The sequence below is a fragment of the Eleginops maclovinus genome, chromosome 23, assembly GCF_036324505.1.
Source record: "Eleginops maclovinus isolate JMC-PN-2008 ecotype Puerto Natales chromosome 23, JC_Emac_rtc_rv5, whole genome shotgun sequence".
Taxonomy (NCBI): Eukaryota; Metazoa; Chordata; class Actinopteri; order Perciformes; family Eleginopidae; genus Eleginops; species Eleginops maclovinus.
The window spans coordinates 28,208,131-28,228,123 of NC_086371.1; positions in this window are offsets into that span (position 1 = coordinate 28,208,131).

Consider the following 19,993-nt stretch of genomic DNA (forward strand, 5'->3'; position numbering starts at 1 on the left):
TTTGCTGCTTGTGCTTTCTCGAGAACTGCAGTGATACTGCACTATCTTGAGTTCTAAGCAATACCACCTCTAAGTGTAAAAGTCATTCAGAAAGTTGTCGAAAAAATAAAAGGACATGATACAGACATAGTCTTCTGTTTCAGTAAGATGTTGTCTTTGATATGAATTATTCTGACCAGTGATGAACGGGTTAAAGAACTCATCCAAACCATTAATCAAAAAAGGCTTTTCTTTGAATACAACAACAAAAATTAGGGTAGAAGAAGAACAAGTCCCAATTCACACTTTGGATTAGAACACAGATCAGTACCTGTAAATGTGGAAATCACTTGACCTTCCCAACAGAAACATTGGGGAGGCAGGCTTTGACTTTTGTACATGTAACTGCACAAAACTGCACCAAATACAATCTCAGAAACTGTTGGTATTTCTGTCAACCACTTTAGAACACAATACAACAAGTAAATATGTGCTTGTGGCCCAAGGTGGAATATAGCAAAATGTGTAATACAGTAAGGGTTGTGTCTGCAAAAAAAAAAATTGCTATCTCTAAAAGACAGCTTTATTTTATTATATGAATTTGGCCAACTTAAGTTAACCGGTTTTAAATTATAATGGAAGCCAAAGAATTTTAGGCTGACTTTTTATGTCAAAAAAGACAATCGCATGGTGAAAAGGTGGTAGGATTTCAGCAGCTGTTTTGCATTAGCATGTGTATCCGTAGTTATACTTCACTGCTGGGCTGACGGAATGGGGGCAGATGGCAGATTGCTGGGATTCTTGATGGGTCCCAAACACACACATATATAAATAGAGAGACCAATACACCTGATATTAAATTATTCCCCATACACATGTAAATGCACAAACTGTACATGGCACATAAAGAACACAATGGGATAGAAAAGCAGCTCAAAATGTTATTTATAACTCTCTCATCAGACACCTCAAATAAATATGATAACAGATGAACACACATACAAAAACTGACTAATAAGACATTCACCATCCCGGAATAACTAACGTTTAATTAATGAGATCTGATGTCTCATTCCGAGGCTACGCTTTTCATGAATTCATTGGAAAAGTTAGACCAAATAAATGAAACAAGATACATTTAATATGCTCCTGTGTTGCCCCCAATACTTCCCAACACCAGAACACATTTTACAGCCAAAGAGCCAATTGACTGATGGCCCTCTTAGTTATTGTTTCAATGGTGGTCAAGTTTTCCATTATCGCACCACGGATATATAGATTAGCAGGTGAATTAGTTGAAGAAAATTGGTGCTCCATAGCCTTGGAAGTGACACAAGGTAGTAGCCAGCCATACTTATAATTTATCAACACTTAGATTCATGTATTCCTTACTTAATGTCTACAAATTGTGCAGACTGGGGCAACATGTAAACAAGGCAGCTTCTGTATTTATAGGCAAAGCCACAACCTCCTGGTCCAGAATGCATATAGGTTTATGAGTTTTAGTTCCAAGGCTCCTTCATTATATCATGTTTATTATATATAAGTTATGGTCAAGTGGAGAGTTAAAGAGCATGCTTTTAGGCCATCTCGTGATTAACACGTCATCGGTGGCAGTGGCTTTGTCTTTAGGGACTTGGAAACAGGATGGTTTCTAACCCTAAACCTGATGGGGTGAAAAAATTGCTTTCTGGGCACATTTCCACTGTATGCTGTTTTGTGTACATGTGTGACGATCGACTGTTGATTGGATTCCATTCATTACCACAGTGTTTCCCAGTTTGACTGTTTTGTCTTAGAACTCTAAACCTTTCCTAGTGATGTTTGTAAGATATTGGTGGCCCTAAAAGGTTGCTTTCAGTTATGCTTGTGTTCACTATCTTGTGTTTCAAGATGGCAACAGCCAAAATGCCAAACTAAAAGCTTCCGAACAGAAGTCCATGAACCAATGGTCGGCATCACGATAACTGCGTCCACTTCTTTTAAACAGCCTATAGTTCAGGCACAATGTTGGTCAAAAAAGATCTGAATCTAATTTGGTTTACACAAGTATAGCTCAGGTAAAATGAGTTATTATTGAGAATTGATTGATTCTATTCTATTCGATGCACTTAGAGAATGGAAATTAAACGCCTTCCAAGGACCATCTCTTACACCAATTTAGAAATTAGATATTGAGTGTCTCATAATTTAAACCAATTTGGCATGTGGAGATCCAACGCTTGAAGGGCCTACCTTGCCTAGTTACAGTTGCTAAACCTGGATTGGATAATTGTAAAATGCAGTAGGGTTTTAAATGTATCAGTAATTTAATGTGTTGCCTTTTTTTTTTTTAAATTCAGATTGCATTTCTCGTTTGTCTTTCAAATGCTCATTTGACTTTATTTACCTTCTTTCTTACTTTTATTATTTTTTTCAGCTCCCCCCCACCCTCTCCCTTTTTTCTCCGTACCCTCTTTATCTCACCAATATGTTTTAATTTTCCGCTACGCCACCACCGTTGTTATTTCTCCGATCGAGTCCGTCTTTAACATATAATCAGTATTATTCATGTTATCATCGCCCTCCTTATCTGCAGCGCTGACATTACCGTCGTCAAGTCAAATGGGAGCCATGCTGAGAATATGCTGTTAAATGATTCAAAAATAATACACTCTTATAATTATTCATTCTATTGTCACCCCCACCCATTTTCTTTTACTCTCACATACATATCTTCTATTGAAACATTTTTCTTTCTACAATCACTTCCTAGCAAATCAGTTAAATTATGTATTATTTGCATATATAGTAGATATTGAACCTGCACTATTATGAATATGCCTTTTAAGTATCAAAGCTTAGGCATCCATTTATAAATCCAGGCTAAAATACCTTATCATTTCAAAATATCTTCTTTATAGTCTTATTTCAATCACCAAAGCTTTCCATTACAAGCATTTGTTAATGAGTTGAATAGATTGCAAAGCCTGGTAACTCTGCTCAGTCGGAAATACACCTTAATTTTGCCCTCTCCCACTCTCCATAACCACCTAAACTATTTTTCATATGGGATGTAGTTTGACTTACAAAAATGATCTAGTTGTTGTTGATCTTAGAAGAGACAAATTATCTTTTTAGATGACAACTAAATAATTTAAAAAGTGTTAAAAGCGTTAACCCGAGAGATTTGTGTCAGAATCACAAACAAACAATGAGGGATGCAAATGAGAAAACTGCAGCGTAACCGCAAAGCCTGCAGCAAGAACTGCAAACAAAAAACAACATGTTATAAAAAAGAAAAAAGACCAACAGTTTACATGATTACACAAATAATTAGTTTGCAAGTAATTTTTACTTTTGAGATTAGATTTCTTTTGGTTGACTGTTTTGTTTTTCTTTTAAATTTTATTTTTGGTTGAAACTGAGAAAGTTTTGTTTGATCTTTTTGACCTAACAATGATTCCATACTTCCACTAATATTAAAAATTAATTGAAAGATAAATGTCCAGTAAAAGAAGCTAAACGGCTATCAGTAGCTTCAAAACATGAAGTTTCCCAACAGCCATTATAACTTGAGTCTAATCAGTTCTTCATCGTATCCAAGTGGACATTTGTGCAGGATTAAAATTAATTCCTTTTGTAGAACCAAGACTTGACTTTCAAGAGAATTAAGACAACCTTGAGGTAACATTAATCTTTACTTTTGATGACTAAAATGTAAATACTTCCTAGCTGTCAAAGCTGAATGTTGTGTCAAAATTTGATCAAATTCCATCCAGGTGTTCCTGAGTTATCTTGTTCAAGAGAATGGGATGAACTTGAGGTCACAGTGAACGTTGACCACTTAGTTCTAAATCAGTAAAGAGGGAGTGGCGTTTGTTCCAGATTAAAAGAACATCCCTCAGTCTTGAAATAGAAATTGTGTTTACTGGATTCAAATGGTAATGATCTTGACCCTTAACCAACAAAATTGATTTCCATCATCCTTGGATCCAAGTGAAATATTGTTCCAAATTTCAACAAATTCCCTCTAGACGTTCCAGAGATATTGTGTTCACGATGATGGGACAAATGTGAGGTCAGAGCAACCTTAGACCAGCAAATTCCAAACCAATTCATCTTCCAGTCCAAGTGAATGTTTCTGCCAAGTTTGAAGACATTTCCGTCAGTGTTCCTGAGATATTGGGTTCACACAAAATGGTACGACGTGACGTCAGAGCAACATTTTACCGTCAAACCAGTTCATCTTTGAGCGCAAGTGGATATTGAAGCCAGATTTAAAGAAAGCACCTTTATGGGCTCCTGAGATATTGCGTTCACAAGAATAAAATGTAAAGACTTACCTATGGACAGACAGATGTAAGGATTTACAACCTAATCTCTATCTTTACCATTATATCAGTGTTGAATTACTCTGACTGTGGTAGATCCGGTTTTCATTAAAACCTACATCTTTCTCATTGTCTCTGATAAGTGTACCACATACCTAAGCCCTCTGCCTCTCTCTTTTCCATGTTTTCTTCAAGAGTCAGACCCTCCATCACCTCTTATATAACCCTCAATTTCCTTTTCATCATTTTCACTCTCTCCTTCTCTTGTCATTGCATATCATTCTGTCCTGTTCATCTAATTCAACGCTCCAGCATCTTCCCTCCCTCTCTCCTTCCCTTTCTGTCATCTTTCTCTCATCACTGCCGCCACTTACCGGTCCTCTTGTACTACCAAAACCTTTGAAATTTAGATCAAGCTTCATTACCTACCTGCCTCTTTCTCTCAACTACCTCTTTTTAAAAGAAAACAAGACCCTTTGTTCCTGTTACTATCCCTACATCATTGCTGTTCATCTACCTCCTGCTCCTCTTGTTTGTCTTGTTTGCGCTACTGTACCCAAAGAAGGCCACATGAAGCTTTAGTTCTGCCTCCAACAACAGCACCACTTCATCCGTCTGTCTCTTTATCGCTCTCGCTCATTATATCTCCTCGGTAACAGTCCCCATGGTGATGTCGTAGCTGCAAATCGAGGACATCCTTGAGACGAGGTGATTCTTTTTTGGAAGAGGAGAGAGCTAGAACAGACAGGAAAATGGGATGAGAAAGTGAGCAAAAGAAGCTGAAAATACTTTTTCCAGAAGAAGCGGACTAGGAAAGAAGGACGACAACAAGATGGTAAGAGAAGATGGAGCAGGATTCAGAAAAGTTGGGGGCAGAAAAAAATGATTTAAAAATAAATCACTAAAAATACAGGAATGGAGGCAGTATTTGATCATTTCAACATTGTTGCAATATCAAAATGTAACAACATAAATTAGGGATATCGATTGGGTTATTTTCTTTCTTTCTGTATGTATTTTGGGTTATTCAGAGATTCAAACTCATTCCCCAACAGGAAGGAAATGGTCACGGAGAAAACAATCACATTGTATTTTTTTCGGCTTATTTATATTATGTGCGCCTATAGCAACATTCTCATGAAGATCCATGCATTGATCTCAATTGAGCACTAAAGCATGTGTTCAAATAGTGTCTTCTTTGGTAGAAAGGTGATATCCTCCCAGCATTTTATCAATTGATTCCTTATATTTTTTTTAAGCGTCTATGACAACAATGTTTTGATAGAGTTGTATGGTGGACTAGCATTGCCTCCTTGGAATTTATTACCTGTTTGAGCCACTTTAAATTAGTTAGACATTGTTTTTTCCCTATAAATACCAACCAACCAACCAACCAAAATGCCTGCTCTCACTTATGGGTGGAATGAGCTTCACTGTTCAGTCTGACTGAAGTGCTCTGAGGACGATCCGTGTGCGAAGATATAAGGCAAACACTTTTTTTTTTTTCAATTTGCTCAAACAAACAGGATTTACTGTCTTTTAAAAGATAGTTTCCGTCCAAAAGACATGGTCAAAAACAGAGTTTTCCTCCAATGTCCACAGTGACGGCACTGGCACAATTTGAAATAATTTCAACCCGAAGCAAATTCTGTTTACATTGCAAGCAAAAAATGTAACGGCTCTAAGTCATATACATCTTTGCATAGGCAGTGTTGAATTCTTGCATCAGAACGAACCAAACAAGTATGTGGGGTGTAAATAGACAACAATGCACTAACAGACGCTAACTGCAAAGTATAGTATTAATTTAGCCTAATATGGAATAAAAAATCATACAAGATTCTATTCCTTAAAATGCTCACTTCACTTTTCCAACCAAGATAAAAAGCAACATTTGCTTCCCCGTCAGTGACAGTAATAATAGTTTTTACTGTAGTATTTATTACTTTTTTTATTTTCATCTTCCAGGAGGAGGAAGTTGACTTCAACAGCAGAGGGAGATGAGGAGCAGAGTCAGCATAAAGAAAGTAAAGAACAAATTTAAAGAAAAGAGGGGGAGACAATGCTGGGAAGGGAAGAGACAAGGAGAGGAAGGAACTGGGAAAATAGAAGACAGCAATTCAAGACATGAGGAGGTGGGAGGAAACACACACACAGACACACACACACACACACACACACCATCTGAGCCCTCCTGTTCTACCAAGAGTTAGAGAGACAGAGGGTGTGTGAGTGCATGTTGGCGCGAATCCCAGGTATAGTGGGAGGGATTTGTTTATTTCTCTTCCTCTTAATGTCAAAATGCCATCTTTCTGTTTGTTTGGAAGCATGATCTGCATGTGTGTGGCTGTGAATTTATTCATGTGGAGAATATGTGTGGTCTGTAAAGTATATGCGGGTATGTTAACTATAATTATATTTTTTATGTACTGTAACTGAAACATTGGGTGTCTGCCCGATCTTCTTAGGCAACAGTATATTGCGTTCCACTAAGCTTTCATAAATGTTTCATCCATTTTTTTATGGTAAAGCTTCCAATGCTAATTTAATTTTGAATCCAAATAAAATAACACCAATACTTTGTTCTTTTACAGCATACATGTGTGCTCTGTAAATCAAACACCTTTGTTCTTCCTTTGAAAGAAAAGTATCCAACCAAAAAGGAGAAATGTGTACTGTTGCTTTCATGATGGTGCCGGCAATCTGTACATTTATTCATCATGCAGTATGTCATGTGATTATAGATGTAGAAAGATACTATAGTAACCATGAGTGTTACACAAAGTGGATTAGAAAGTGTCCAAAATGGAGTGGAGTAAAAGTATATGTAGCACAACAAGGATGTACTCAACTGAAGTACAATCCAATTAGTACTTAAGTACAATACAAGTTAATGTTTGTGGTACCATTCCACCGCTGGCTGTCTGTGTGGATAACAAAAACCTGACACAAGGCAGCTGTCAAGAGCGGGAGTAATGAAGCTTGTAGCTAGTTAGCTTTAGCCAGCTAACAATAGTTTCCAGGCTTGATATCTAACTAGCGTCTCCTCTGCGGCACGTTAACACAGCCTCTAAACCTGCATATCTCCCTTGGATCCAGTAGAATGCTGTAATACTATAGGCTGTCTCCCCATCACATATAACTACAGTCCAACATTGTTTAATTTGTCTTTAGTTATTGTCCCAAAATATCCTTTTCTTCTTTAAAAAAAATATGTAACATATCTAATATAAAATAAAAATGAAATAAAAATGTGAATTTGTTCGAGCAAATGGATTCCTAATTCAGTATTTTAATGCTTTACCTCTTCATATTTATAAAAACAAATGTTTGTCATTTACACCGTCTGTCTAAAAAACAAACCAAATATGAAAATATGAGTAGAAGACCTAATCTGCATCACCATTCAGGCTTTCGGTCCTTGGTAACCTTTTACAAAGCTGTTGAGTTGACTGTGAAACCAAAACACAGTTGGTGACATTTGGAAATTGATACAATGGCTACTGTTTGCAAGTGCTTCCCACCAAGAGACCTACATTAGCTATGATTGGTCACCATTTAAAAACTATTCACTTATCTATTACCTCAAAAGATAGCTGTTTCATCAATGCTCATTTTGGTTTGGTTGAATGTTAATAATAATAATGATAATTCACTTTATTTATATAGCACCTTTCAAGCAAGGTTTCAAAGTGCTTTTACATAAAAACAGAACACATTTAAACACACACAGAGAATAAAACGAACAAAAAAAAATCCAGTAGCCCTGACACAAAAAGGCTCCTTTATGTTTAAATCTGGGCGATGGAACCACTAGCAGCAACAACCATCTGAGGATTTCAGGGTACAAGACGAAACATAAGACGATAGGAGGTCAGATAAATAGCTTGGAGCAAGCCCTTTTAGGCATTTTTAAGTAATCAATAAAATCTCAAAATCCACAACAGGAAGCCAGTGTAAGGTATGATCGGTGTGAGTTAAAAAAGGCTGTGGTTCAGTGGTTAAAGCTGGCACTCCATTCACAGATTAGCGTGGTCGAGGATCTCAATATTATGACCTTAAGGGTTATATATGAGGACCTAAAGCAACTGCTCCTATATCTCTATCAAATGCACACATTGATGCCACGAAATGAGACAATAACATTTTTTTCCACAAATAACCAACCTTCAAATTGACATTTTAAATCAACATTGCTCTGCACACTCACTAAAGAAGAATTACAAGCAGCTACATGAGTTGTGACATCCTGTCCTATCCTTAAAACGGTGCTTAGTGTTGGTCAGGCATACGAGAATAGCTTAAAATATTTATTTGGAAATCTCAGTTTTTTTGTTGTGGTGCGAGATTATGCCCAAAAGTGTGCTGTAAATCACACGGTAAACAATTTCATCATCACCACTTTTGGTGTTGGTATGATCAATCATAACAGAGCTTTATGCAGACATACATTTAGCATGGTTTAAGTACCGTGCACTTGTACTAAATGCTTCTTTTCCTCGACATTTACAAATGGCAACATGGGAATTAGATCAACAAATTAAAAACAGAAATCAATCTTAAATGTCAACGTTGATGAAAAAATTGTGTAAACAACTTACAGTGGGGCAAAAAAGTATTTAGTCAGCCACCAATTGTGCATGTTCTCCCATTTAAAAAGATGAGAAAGGCCTGTAATTTTTACCATAGGTATACCTCAACTATGAGAGACAGAATGAGAAAATCCAGAAAATCACATTGTAGGATTTTTAAAGAATTTATTTTCAAATTATTGTGGAAAATAAGTATTTGGTCAATAACAAAAGTTCATCTCAATACTTTGTTATATACCCTTTGTTGGCAATGACAGAGGTCAAACGTTTTCTGTAAGTCTTCACGAGGTTTTCACACACTGTTGCTGGTATTTTGGCCCATTCCTCCATGCAGATCTCCTCTACAGCAGTGATGTTTTGGGGCTGTCGCTGGGCAACACGGACTTTCAACACCCTCCAAAGATTTTCTATGGGGTTGAGATCTGGAGACTGGCTAGGCCACTCCAGGACCTTGAAATGCTTCTTACGGAGCCACTCCTTCGTTGCCCTGGCGGTGTGTTTGGGATCATTGTCATGCTGAAAGACCCAGCCACGCTTCATCTTCAGTGCCCTTGCTGATGGAAGGAGGTTTTCACTCAAAATCTCACGATACATGGCCCCATTCATTCTTTCCTTTACACGGATCAGTCGTCCTGGTCCCTTTGCAGAAAAACAGCCCCAAAGCATGATGTTTCCACCCCCATGCTTCACAGTAGGTATGGTGTTCTTTGGATGCAACTCTGCATTCTTTCTCCTCCAAACACGACGAGTTGAATTTTTACCAAAAAGTTGTATTTTGGTTTCATCTGACCATATGACATTCTCCCAATCCTCTTCTGGATCATCCAAATGCCCTCTAGCAAACTTCAGACACGTCTGGAACTGCAGGATTTAAGTCCCTTGCGGCGTAGTGTGTTACTGATGGTAGCCTCTGTTACTTTGGTCCCAGCTCTCTGCAGGTCATTCACTAGGTCCCCCCGTGTGGTTCTGGGATTTTTGCTCACCGTTCTTGTGATCATTTTGACCCCACGGGGTGAGATCTTGCGTGGAGCCCCAGATCGAGGGAGATTAGCAGTGGTCTTGTATGTCTTCCATTTTCTAATAATTGCTCCCACAGTTGATTTCTTCACACCAAGCTGCTTACCTATTGCAGATTCAGTTTTCCCAGCCTGGTGCAGGTCTACAATTTTGTCTCTGGTCTCCTTTGACAGCTCTTTGGTCTTGGCCATAGTGGAGTTTGGAGTATGACTGTTTGAGGTTGTGGACAGGTGTCTTTTATACTGATAACGAGTTCAAAAAGGTGCCATTAATACAGGTAACGAGTGGAGGACAGAGGAGCCCCTTAAAGAAGAAGTTACAGGTCTGTGAGAGCCAGAAATCTTGCTTGTTTGTAGGTGACCAAATACTTATTTTACCGAGGAATTTATCAATTAATTCATTAAAAATCCTACAATGTGATTTTCTGGATTGTTTTTTCTCATTTTGTCTCTCATAGTTGAGGTATACCTATGATAAAAATTACAGGCCTCTCTCATCTTTTTAAATGGGAGAACTTGCACAATTGGTGGCTGACTAAATACTTTTTTGCCCCACTGTAAATACAGAGGGAAATATTTAAGATTTCTTTTAGGCCTTTCCCTATCCCACAGTTGCACCTATGATGCATTAACACCTTACAAGCAACTATTAAGGTGTACTGCTAGAGCATTACTGACCTACTGATATTCAAATAACTGTTGAAAATGTGTCCAGTTCACAATAAAAACCTGATCAAACTAAGGAAAATGTGAGAGAAAACAAGAGCGGGTGATAGCGCAACAGTGTTAGCATCAATGATGCATGATGTTTGGCATTGCCGTTGGATTTTAGCACTTCACTGACCACAGCTGTGTTTCCCTTGTAGACTTGTCTTATCATTTTGTTAATAAATCCTGTTAAATTTAGATGAGAAGTTTCTTGGATTATTTTGACCATCTTACTATATGAAGTAGAACCCAACACTCTCGGTTTTAAATTAGCTTTACAATCCTTTTATGCTGCTCGCCTTAATTTTTGATAACTCTCGTGAATCAAAGGGAAATAGGGAAATGATTGGGAGGACAAAAAGAATGAAGACCAGACATCTGGTAAATGATTTAGCAGATACGAACAGGTGGCTCCCTCATCCCCCCACATCATCCATACTTTTACAGGCTAAAATATTTATTGGGCTGCCATAAAAGGAGGCAGTTATAATTTGGTTTCCACGCATGGTGGCACTCAGGCTCATTACAAGTAAATATTATGTGCCATATGGTTTAATTTTTACTGACTAATGTCCTACAAGCTAGTGTGCTATTGCCAAGGGAGGAAAGGAGATGAGAGGGGAGGGTTGGCGCTATCAAGACAAAGAAAGAGAGAACAGAAGAAAGGAGAATACCGAAATAAAAAAACTTGTGTTGGTAACCAGTTGTTTATGGATGGGGTCCAAACCCAAATCTAAATCCAGACCCTATATTTTAAAGTTTAGAAAGTGTCTAATGTGGTCTTTATTGTTACATGAAGTTGGAAGTGTAGATGTTCAATTTCTCCATTATTCAGTGCATTTTAAAACGTATCTTTCTTGTTGACATTAAAGAGGCAACATGGCAAAACAAGCTAACTATCAAACCTATGTTCCCACATTTCCTTTTTCATACATTTGTATCAGATTGTATCTCCCTTTTTCCCAATTTGGTAGCCAACTACACCCAGCCTTTTATCCAGTAGCAATTGACTACATATGTAATGTAGCTTTTAGCTAAATCTGGAAACATAAGGCCCTGTTTTCATGTTCCCATTGAGTACCATGTAAATCTGGGGAAAATAGGGCCCTGGGAACATAGGGCTGACCCCTTCCAAACTCTCGAGCTCAACATCGCTACTCCAACATGGGGTTGCTGTGGAGTGATGAAACATAATACTGAAATTAAAAAATTAAAATTAAAATTTGGTGTGTTTGTGGTTTGTGTTCAGTTCAGTACAAAACCAGGCCGATAAGAGCACTATTCATACATACTTTATATCACTCAGCATCTACCTATCTGTAACAGGGTTAATATGCTTTAGTTAAGTTAGTAGTTAGTTAGTTAGTTAGTTTAGTTAGTTAGAGGGAAAAGCAGCAGAGCAGAAATCAAATGGGTCCATGCTTTGATTCTAAAGGGCATTTGGACATGAGGCACTTTAGATTCAAAGCAGGCACTGTACATCCTAATTAATAACGTGATACTGTTCTGCGCAGCCTCTCAGCCAGTGCACGATTGGTAATAAATGGCTCCCACTGTAAAGGTGCCAAAAGGAACTACTAACACGTGTCAATGTAGAGAAGTTACTTCACTTACTGGAATGTCAACTGGGGGAAATGGACCCTCAATACATCTTCACAAGGCAAGCTAAGCTTTAGAAACAACATATGACAATGACATTTATGGCTCTAAGAACTAAGTTGTCTGCAGACTGTCTGGAAATTAGCATTGACGACAAATCGTTCATAGCTAGCTAGCTGTGTTGTGCCTTTTATATGAAATTACAAACTGTCGGTTTTGGCTGTAGTGGATGGGGGCATAAAACAACACAAGCAAGATAAAAAGCAAAATCCACATCATTTATCAAGCTGGTGTTTTCCTCTTTACTAAGTTGACTACTTGCCTAAATATGCTACTTAGGCGAGGCCTTCTGCATTGATAAGCCATAAACTATTTAAACTAGAAAATGCATCAACTTCTTTATACAATAGGAATATTGCTCTGGAAATTTTTCTTGTTGTAGGGGAGAGTTGGGGAGGATAAGCTAGTGGGTAAGATGACTGTGCACATTTGTTGTCATGTGACCATAAATTCAGGAAGCTCCCATAATTTCTATTTGACTGTGATGGAGAGAAACAAATGTTAAATTGTTTGATGAATATGTTTTTTTCACAATAAACAATGTTACACAATTACATGTTTAACATGTCAGGTATAATTACTGTAATGTCAAAGCAAATGTATCCAGGCCTGAAAATATATATCATACATGTTGGGTATTTAGCAAGGTGTAAAACCATGTGAATCTGTTTCTGAAGATTAGCATTAATGACTGAGCTAGACAGTTTTTTTTCTCCCAAGAAGTAGCTATTGGATAAATTGAGCCAGTGGTTCAACTTAACCCCCCATGAGATACTGAAGTTAAGACAAGTTGACGTTACTTTTTTTCTGATCCACTGCCCTTACATTGGAGCCATGTGTCAGCGAGTATATGAATGCTATACTTTCCAACATGACTTCATGAAAAACAAACAGAAAAGCGAGGATACCCGGCGTGGAGGAAGCCCGGGGTCCCTTTCTGGAGCCAGGCCTAGAAGGAGGACTCGTTGGTGAGTGTCTGCTGGCCGGGCTTGCCACAGAACCCGGCTACACACAGCCCGAAAAAGCAACCTGGGCAACACCTCCGCTTCCCCGTCCCGCGGGCCCACCACCTACGGGAAACAGCGATGTGGTCGGGTGTGCTGCCAGAAGGGTGGCAGTGAAAGCAGAGGGTCTCGACGGACCAGACTCAGGCGATAGAAGCTGGCTTTGGGGACGTGGAATGTCACCTCTCTGGGGGGGAAGGAGCCGGAGCTTGTGCGTGAGGTGGAGCGTTACCAGTTGGATATGGTGGGGCTCACCTCTACGCACAGCATCGGCTCTGGAACCTTACTTCTGGATAGGGGTTGGACTCTATTCTTCTCCGGAGTTGCCCAAGGTGTGAGGCGCCGAGCGGGTGTGGGGATACCCACAAGCCCCCGGTTGAGTGCCGCTTTGTTGGAGTTTACCCCAGTGGACGAGAGGGTCGCCTCCCTACGCCTGGGGATTATGGGGGGGAAAACTCTGACTGTTGTGTGTGCTTATGCACCAAACAGCAGTTCAGAGTATTCGGCCTTCTTGGAGACCCTGAAAAGAGTCCTGTATCGACGTGCCCAAACGGCAGCAGCCTCAGCCGTGGCCGAGGCAAAGCAGCTGGTGTGGGAGAAGTTCGGAGAAGCCACAGAGAAGGACTTTTAGTCGGCTCCAAATTTATTCTGTAAAAAAATCTTCTAAGTTAGAGGCTGGAGTATGAAGGGAGATCAACTCCAATCTCACGGGGGGAAGTCACTGAGGTAGTCAAACAGCTCCACAGTGGCAAAGCCCCGGGGGTGGATGAGATATGCCACCCCTGCTGAAGGCTCGCTATGGAGGTGTTCCAGGCAAGCCCAGCAGGGAAGAGACCGAGGGGTAGACCTAGGACCAGGTGGAGGGATTATATACTCTTCGCTGGCCTGGGAGCGCCTTGGAATCCCCCAGTCAGAGCTGGTTAAGGTGGCCAGGGAAAGGAACGTTTGGGGCTCTCTACTGGAGCTGTTACATCCGTTACCCTGACGGATAAGCTGGAGAAGATGGATGGAAGGATGGATGGATGGATGGGTGGATATTTGTGGCTGCTATGTAAAGAGAAAAATATGGTGCTTTTGCGTATTATTCCTGTTTTTTTCAAAATTGTGTGTCATCATATGGCTGAAAAGTAAAGAGAATTCTGTATTGGGAGCTGGCGTATCATCAGTGGAAGGCATCCATAAGTCATCATCCATTGGCTAAGACTCTCATCTGATTTGCAGCCATTAATAAATATATTATGTTAATCTTTGTCTGTAAGGAACATTTCTTCTGAGAGAGGCATGCCAAGACTTTGTGATGTAAAGTAGAACACGCACCATTAAGACGGAATGCACATGTCATTTCTCTGATCTTGGTCAATTAATATGTATGGAAAACCCTTAACCGTAACTGGAATTCACAGAAACACGGTTTTAATATTTGATAGGATGATGACACCCTTATTCAGTACATTATGGAAATGATTTTCTATAAAGACTGTTAAATGATTTTCCATTTACAGTGGAGGACATTATATTATACTTAATCCATGCAAAGTGTCTCACTGAGTCACGCACTGAACACCACTCAGAGATTTTGTGTTATGTAGGAGGTAAGAAGTGATCAATGGCTTAAAACAATGGATGTTGTGTTTGCCCAGGAGGAGGGAAAACAAACAGCTAGTGTTGGTACTATGAACATGACAGGTAAAAAACCAAGATTTTATTCTGCATCCAAACAAAACAAACCATTTTTTGGAAGTTGGTATTCTTATCTAACACTGTTTGAACTCCTACACTCTCTAGATGTTATCTGTTATTGTGTGAGACATGTTTTGTTTAGTTTTATTATTTCTTTGGCATTAGATATTAGTCAGGATTAAAAAAGGAACTGATTTCACACGGATTACTTGTCCGAAGGAGTACTACAAGGCCAGTGAAAACATTTTGGCATTGTCTAACATGAAGCAGAAAAAACATTGTTAAAGCTGAGAAAATAATCCTGATGGTGTCGGTTTCACAAACTGGGGGCATAAAGTTTGGGAAGGGATCCAAATTCATCATGCATTTCCTCACTGCATTCATATTTAAACCTTTTTTTTTTTAACTGCACCATTTTAAAATGCTGCTGTGACAAAAAAATACCCAATTTGTGATGAATATGGTATATCTACTCTAACCTTATCTACATTTACAATGTGGGGAGAGAAGGTAAAGACCCTATTGGTTGCGTAATAGAAAATGTAGGATCCATGTTTTTAAAATATTATGCAAAACTATTTTCAGTGCTTCCTCACATTCATGTGGGGTGTCTGATATAAATACATATGCAGATTTACATGTGTCTCTTTTTCATTGTTAGTTAATGGGAAAAAGTATTTTATTATTACATTTCTGAATTTATCTTTTTAAAAGATGACATCCATACTACAAAGTAAATGGCTCAAAAAGAGGATAAAGTGGTTATGCAGGACACATGCTGAAAAAACTGAACCGTTGATAACATAACTTAGGTTACTTGAAAGCAATAATATTAAGCTTGAAAGAAAATAATAGGTTTAACTTTACATTATTGCTTTCAAGTAACCTAACACAATTATGTGATATTTGTCCACATAATACATTTAATTAAAGTCAACTTTTCAGTTTTTACAGTGTAGGCCAATGACGTTTGATCTTTGTCTGGTGCTCTCTGTTGGGAAATCCATCTACCATAGTCAACATGACATGACACTGCCTTGGGGGAAAATATTCCCTTTAAAATGATTTTTAGGGCCACCAGTACCTTTCTTGTAGAGATAGAGTTAAGGACATGCAGCAAAATGTCCCGGGTTGAATTCAAACACTGGTCCTCAGCTTTGGGACAAAGACTTAGTACATGGATCACTGAATATTTCAGTTTGTGATGCTGGTGGCTGCGGAGGCCTACCACTCTTAAAATAAAATCATTATTTTAGCCCATGGACTTACAACAGGGTTATATAAAATCTGAGGTAATGATCAACAGTAAGAGTTGAAATGTGTGCAGGCAACTCCAGTGTTCCTCGACACTTGCAAACTCTTCTTACTGCAACATACAGTACATCCAAGACTCTCTTTGAATAGTGGTGGTATTTAAGCTGTCAGTGCTCCTTTCACTTTTTTTCACTCCCTGCTAGCTGCCACACTGCTCCCCTAAAAGCTATGCTGTCACTCATCGCAATGCTGCCCCCGCTGCTTGTTGTTATAGCCTTCAAAGCTCCTGCTTCACCCGAGCATCCATCTATAGGCTCTGAGTCTCCTGGGAGGAAGTTAGTCTTGTCGCTCCGCACTCCCTGCTGTGCCGGGTTTATCTGAGAGTGATGATGTGAGAGTCTACACCATGATTACAAAAGCAGAACACATTCTTCTTTCCCGCAATAATCCATTCTGCCGTGTTGGCACATGATATTTGTGTGACTAATATGACTATTAGTGTGAGGAGTTTTATGGTCAAAAATATATATTTAAAAGGCAGACCGCACTTTCACCAATAATCTATATGCCTAGTGCCTGAATTTGCTTTAAAGGTTTCACTCTATTTAGTTAGTCCTTTTTAAATTCAGTAGGTGAACCTATATGTTGATACAATAGTGTGTGTGTGTGTATGTAATAATTGAATATAACAAAGATGTGATGTGTTTTGTTATAAAAAGGGAATGAAATGCTTTTGCTGCTTTGAATTCTGTGAGGGTCCTATTAAAGAGGCACATCTTCTAGCACAGCCATTTGATATAAATAGTCAATTCAAGTCTAATGTCCCTCAAAGGCTTTCACAAAAGGAACCACTCCTACATTTGGCTAATAAGTGCTAAACTACTTCTGCACCTGAAAGGGGGACATTCAAAAGGAGATTGATACAACTTTACAAATGTTTATTTCCCCCATGGGTTTTATCCTTTTTTCATTCATTTACATATCTGAGAACTTCAAAGGCAAAAATAATAAGGTAGGACACAGGTCAACTTTTGAATGGAATATCTTACCTTTGTTTTACTATGATTGATTAACAAAATGTCTTTGTCTGCTTTATTGACAACAAGAAGTTGAAAACAGAACAGGCCCTCAGTAGGTCACATTCATTGAGCCACTGCCCCTTAATCAGGCAAGGGTTAAGTGATGGAGCAGGAGAAATATAGTCCCTTGTTGCGCTGTGTTTGATTTACTGGAGGCGTACTTGATTTATACTACCCTCAAGTTTTATATTTCCCTCAAGTGGGAACAGTACTTGCAAGAAAAGATAAATCAGATTTTCAACAGATCACAGTGGGTTGCAGAGAATCCCAGGAGTAGACACAAAGCATAATGACTATTAACAAAGAATTAAATCACGTCTTTTAACGTTTCTCTACACATTTCCACGGAGGGAAAAACCATCAGTAGGGTGAGATCATTTGACTTACCGCTATGCAGATTGGATCGTTTCAGGAGTTGTTTTAATGTGACAGTATTCTTGTTTTGTGTCACTTTAGGAAAACTCTTGAGAGTCTATTAAAAGTGAAAAATTGAATTTTCAACACTTTGTAAAGGAGTGAGTTTCTCTCTATATATATTCACTGCTCTTCTATGGCTGCTGTCTGATTTTTTTTGAGCTGGAGTCTCCATTTAGAGCTGGAGTTTCCATTTATCTTGTCTAAAGCCTCAAAACATATCCCTGTAGAAGATACAGTGATTGACAGATAAAATAAAAAACGCCCTGGGATGGGTCAAGAAGTCCTGCTGTCAGAAATCTGTTTCCTAAATGGGGCTCATGGGTCTACAGGTCAAATGGCAGTTTTTTGTGTTGATATGCATCCAGTACACCTTTTTTCTTTATTGTTTGAGATAGACTGCCCTTCAATCAAGTTCAAATATTAATATAACTGATAGTACCATTCTTAAGGGTCCATATAATATCATTTGATTCTACTCCTAGATGATAATGGTATGAACTTGAAGAGAAAGTGAACAATTTTAGCCAACCAGTTACATAGATCAAACTTCAAATTCTCGACTGAAGGGACACTGGAGCGGGAGATCGCTTTACCGCCCTGTTGTGATGAAGAGGGAGCTGAGCCAGAAGGTACAATTCTCAATCTACTGGTCCATCTTTGTGGTTTGGGGTTCCTCCGGATGGTGGCTGGCATCTCCCTTAGGGTGACAAGTTCAGTCATCCAGGAGGGGGTCGGGTTGGAGCTTCTGCTTTTTTGCGTAAAAAGGAGCCAGTGGGAGTAGTTTGGGCACCTAAGATAAAATAAGATGTACCTTTAATAATCCCCGTGGGGAAATTCAGTGGTTTAAGCAGCAACAGAATAAGAGTGAAAAACAGGACAGTGTGGTTCGCACAGGATAATAAAATAAAAAAAATTAAGGACTTCAGTGAACATACATTTTGTATCCGGATTGTTAGGACCAGGGATTATTGCTGCATTCCAGTTGAACTGGGAAGTGGGAGTATCCGACTTCCTAGTCGAAAATTTCAACTGGAACGCCCCGTCAGGTCGGTTTTCCTATTCGGAAACTCGGAGATACCTCGCCCTACCCCAGTTCAACTTTCAATTTGCACACAACATGGCTGCCCAGCACGTAAACACTAAGTAAACACGTTGTGTTTTTTCGTTCACATAACATTTTTAGCTCTTCAGTATTATTTGTGTCACATTAAATCACCTGTACATAAAGTACCGCTCATCTTCTATCTGAAGATATGTTGCTATGATATTTGTATGCACAAAATATGACACAGAGCGCTGTTATCAACCGGTATTGCTAACAATGGCTAACCCGTGGTAATTGCTAAATCTGTAAACAAGGCGAACGTTCATGGCTTACTTTGTTGGAATACTTAAAATAGCCTTATGTAAAATACTGTAAGTATGTTCCAAATAATTTGCTATATGATACTGGAAAGAATATTACGTACATATTTTGACTAGATTTGGCCTTAAACATTGGTATACATGTTTCAAAACAGTGTGTTAGGTCTGTAGTTTTCTATTTATGTGGACTGTGAAGTTTTTCAAGTGGACTGCATATTTCTTCTATAGCTTATGGTATTCGGCAAGAGCAAATACAACAACAGCCTTCCTGCGAGCATCCATCTTTTCCGACGTGTTACTGGAACGCAGTCAACTCGGATGTGATTTCACTCCCAGTTCCGACCTCCAACCTCCGACGTAATTGGAACGCGGCATATATCTCCATGCTTGCCTTGGAGTGCCACCAGTACCAGAATTCCACCAGTTAGAGGTGGTTGATCTGCTTGTGGAAAAGATGTGGGGCACTGTCAGAACTGCTTCCTCTGCGACCTGACTCGGACAAGATAAATTATAGTGTTCAATATTTTTTTTTATTGTCACCTTCATAACTCCTCATACAAACTTAAATTTGAATAAAATACCAGTTGAAATCATGAACTCACATAAAAATGATAAACAAAAAAAGCAAATTACTTTAGGATAAATTAAAAGAGGCACTTAATCAATGCAGAGAGGACAATCTCTGACTTTCGAGTCCAGTTTAAACTTTTAAAGCATTTGACAAAAGCACATTTCCACACTTACAAGAAATGCATATAGAGTTAACCTTTACATCAAAGGTTTTCTGCACTCTGTCTAGACTGGAAGCAGAGTTGCTGCTTGCATTGAGTAAAGCTAGAATATGTGTTTCAATGGAATTTGGGTGACCGTGTTAAAGCAAGACAGATTCTTTTGAGGATAATTACCGTTTGTAGAACCTTTTGTGCT